We start from the raw sequence: 3,900 nt of genomic DNA, 5'->3' as shown, positions 1-3,900 counted from the left end.
TATTGAGAAAATAAAATTCATAAAGCTTAAAATTTTTGTACTCAATTAGCATTAATTAAGGTTTTAAAAATCAAACTATTCACCAAACTACTCTAACTACTAATTTATTAGTTTAATAATTTAATTAATTTAACAAGAGACGATTTATTCAACTCTTTTACAATATCCTACTATAGGAAGTAAATGGAAAATCTAGAACGCTCTCTTAGGATTCCTCCACAAGTGGAGGATCTTATGCAAAGAAGTACTGAAAAGGTCAAAAGCCGTGATGAAGTTGATCTAAATCAACCCAGAAAAAGTATGGATATGAGTGTAGAAAATATCCCTGAGATCATACCTACTCTTAAGGCATCCTACAAGGACTCATTATTGACTCCAGCTGGTCCCATGGTTGAGGCTCTTGATGATGTTGATGAAGATGCATCGGACCCCGAAGACCGGTGGTACAAGTATGAAGAGGAGGTGCCGAAAGGAGATAAGCCCTTTAATCCATGTCCGGTGATCCATGTTTCTAAAGAAGAATTTGACGAATGGTACAAACCTTGGCACGCGGCGTTGATCGTTAAAGTCATGGGGAAGAGAGTCCATCTTGAAATTCTGGAACAACGTCTCAATAGAGATTAGGTCAGAAAAGGTAAGATCAATGTTATTGATATGGATCGTGATTATTATCTTGTTCATTTTTCAGAGGAGGAAGACTATTCACATGCACTTACTGGAGGACCATGGATGATCGTGGGCCACTACCTTATTGTCCAAAGATGGAGACCTTTCTTCCTCTCATCCGAAAATGTAGTCAAAAAAATTGCAGCATGGATCCGTATTCCTAATCTACCTATTGAATTATAATCATCGTTTTCTATCAAGAGTTGGTTCTGCTATCGAAACCATGTTAAAGATTGATCGTACAACGTCTATTCACTCTCGCGGAAAATTTGCTAGAATATGCGTGGAAATCGATCAAAAAAGCTGGTGCCCAAAATCTCTGTCCCAGAAACTACTCTCAATATTGAGTATGAAGGTTTACACCTCATCTGTTTCTCTTGTGGAAGATATGGTCATAGGGCAGAACATTGCCTTGAATCCCCTGTTAGTAATGACAACAATCACCATGAAAATAACACCGCGGAAGAGATGGGAGGAATAGAAGTTAACACCGTCGCTGAGATGAAAGGTACTGAAACAACTCAGGTTTCCGGTGTTGATCATGAACCAAGCAACAATCAAGGAGTAGTTTCGGAATTAAATCTTTCAAAAAAAATAACCAAAACCCGCCAGAATTTGGCCCGTGGATGTTGGTAAGAAGGCAAGTAAGAAGGAAACATGAAAATAGTGCGGCGAGAATTAAGGGATCATCCTTAAATAAGGAAACTCACACTAGTATGGAAAGGAAGAATACTAATAACAGCCAACCCATGGAGAATGGTTCCAGATTTGATGCTTTAAATGAGGAAGATTTTGAAGACATTAATGTGGAGCATAATAACGTGATGCATGAAGAGCCTTCCCATTGTGAAGACATGCATATTGGGCTAAAAGAAAAAGATATCCAAAAAGCCCACAAGAATCAAATTGTGGTGAACCATATTCAAAGAAAAATCCTCAGGCCAGGAGCAGGAAAAAATTCACAAGCTAACAAAAAAGGGCCTTCTTCAAAAAATGGGCCTAACCCTTCAAATAAGATTGCCAAAAATAAAAATAAGGTAGGAGATCCATCAACTAGTTTGAATGATAAGTCAAAGGAGCTTGCTATGGTGCCACGTTTTGCTTCCAGAAATAACGAAAAAGAGGCCATGGAAAGAGAGATGTTGAAAGATTTGAGGAGAATCCAAAAGGAGCAAAGGGAGGCTTCGAAACTTCAAAGATGGCAAAAAACTTTCTAGAAACCTTTGTGGTTAGAAACAATTTTCTCAATCAAAACCCCTTTTTTCGGCAAGATGAGGAGACGTCAGAGATGGGGGAAGGGGGCCAGAAAAGTAAGATGCTGCTAGATAAGCCACCAAATATCCACATAGGTGAATCCAGCATGCACCATATGGAAGGAGTTCGGATTAATCCGGAAAGGATCAATGCTACCGGAAGGGTTAACACCCAGGAGTAAGGTGGGTCTCTAATAACTTCTTTTTTTTTTTCTCATCCTTGTTTATAATGAATTTGATTGTCTGGAATTGTAGAGGTGTGGGCTGTAAATCCTTTCCTACCCTTATTAGAGAGATTAAAAAAGAGTATGAAGCAACTTTTATTGTTCTTTTAGAGACCCATGTCAGTGGTGACAGAGAACATAAAATTAGAAAAAAATTGGGTTTGACAGGTGTTTTATTAAAGAGGCGAGAGGCTTTTCGGGTGGTATATGGTGCCTATGGGATACTGGAGCCTGGAAGGTTGATATTCTACACCACCATATGCAATTTATACACATGAAGATAACTGGGAGAGACATTGCGCCTTGGACTTTTACTGCTGTGTATGGTAGTCCAAATAGAAATTTTCGCAAGGAGCTCTGGAATTATTTATGCGCTCTAAATACATGTAATAGTATGCCTTGGTGTTTGTTAGGGGACTTCAATGCTATACTCCATGATTTTGAGAGGAAAGGGGGTTCCACTGATAATAATCGAAGAGCATGCCCTGACTTCCGAAACTGCCTTTCTGAATGTGGCCTGATTGATCTCGGGTATTCTGGGTAGCCTTTTACTTGGAAAAGAGGAAGTCTAGTAGAAAGGTTAGATCAGAGTTTGAGCAATCTTGATTGGCATATTCTGTTTCCAGATGCCAGAATTAAGCATCTCCCTATGTTTAAATTTGACCACTGCCTCCTTCTCCTCCAGCTGCTCCTACTACTCCTCCAAATAGAAGGAGGAGGCCTTTTAGATTCTTGGCGGCGTGGCTAACACATCCTGACTTTGAGAATATGGTGCGTACAAATTGGAAGATTCAAAACTTTTGGGCTAATGGAGTTAATGATTTTCAGGAGACCCTCAAGACTTGGAATCATAATGTCTTTGGAAATATCCAAAGAAGTAAAAGTAAGATTCTTAGGCGGCTTCAAGGCATAACTTCGAACCTCAATTCTAACAGCAACCGTTTCCTTGAAGAACTTCAAGAGAGACTTTGGAAAGAATATGAGAATATTCTCAATCAAGAAGAGATACTTTGGTACCAAAAAGCAAGATGCAAATGGATTGACATGGGAGATAGAAATACTAAATATTTTTCACGGATCAACCATGGCTCGAAGAAGAAGAAATAAAATTGTATCCTTACAAAATGATGATGGTGTTTGGATTTCTGATTTATCCATTCTTGAAAATATGGCTACATCCTTATATTCTTGCCTTTTTTTTATAACTTACTAGATTATCCTTTTATTCTTAATAATGGTTTTCCTACCTTGTCTAATGATGATATGTAGCGTATTGGTAGCTTTGTGATGCCTCAAGAAATTAAAAATGTTGTCTTTAGCATGAGCAGCCTCAAAGCCCCCGGGAGAGATGGCATTCAAGCAATCTTCTACCAAAGTAAATGGAACATAGTGGGACTAGATCTATGCAGGCTAGTTGAAAATATATTCAGGAACCCTCAGGACATTGGCAAGCTCAATGAGACCTTGATAACGCTAATCACTATGGTTGAGCCGGTCACGAACCTCAAGTAGATGAGACCCATCAGTTTATGCAATGTGTCGTATAAAATTATTACCAAAATCCTGACAAATAGGCTTCGACAGGTTATGGAAAAATTGGTAAAGCCTACTCAGGCAAGCTTTGTCCCTGGAAGACACACCTCAGACAATATTATCATCACCCAGGAAGTTATCCACTCCATGCGAGGCAAAAAAGGCATGAAAGGATGGATGGCTATTAAAATTGATCTGGAAAAAGCATATGACAGACTTAAATG

Source organism: Arachis ipaensis, chromosome B06 (assembly GCF_000816755.2).
Source record: "Arachis ipaensis cultivar K30076 chromosome B06, Araip1.1, whole genome shotgun sequence".
Taxonomy (NCBI): Eukaryota; Viridiplantae; Streptophyta; class Magnoliopsida; order Fabales; family Fabaceae; genus Arachis; species Arachis ipaensis.
Note: the sequence above shows the minus strand (reverse complement) of the source record.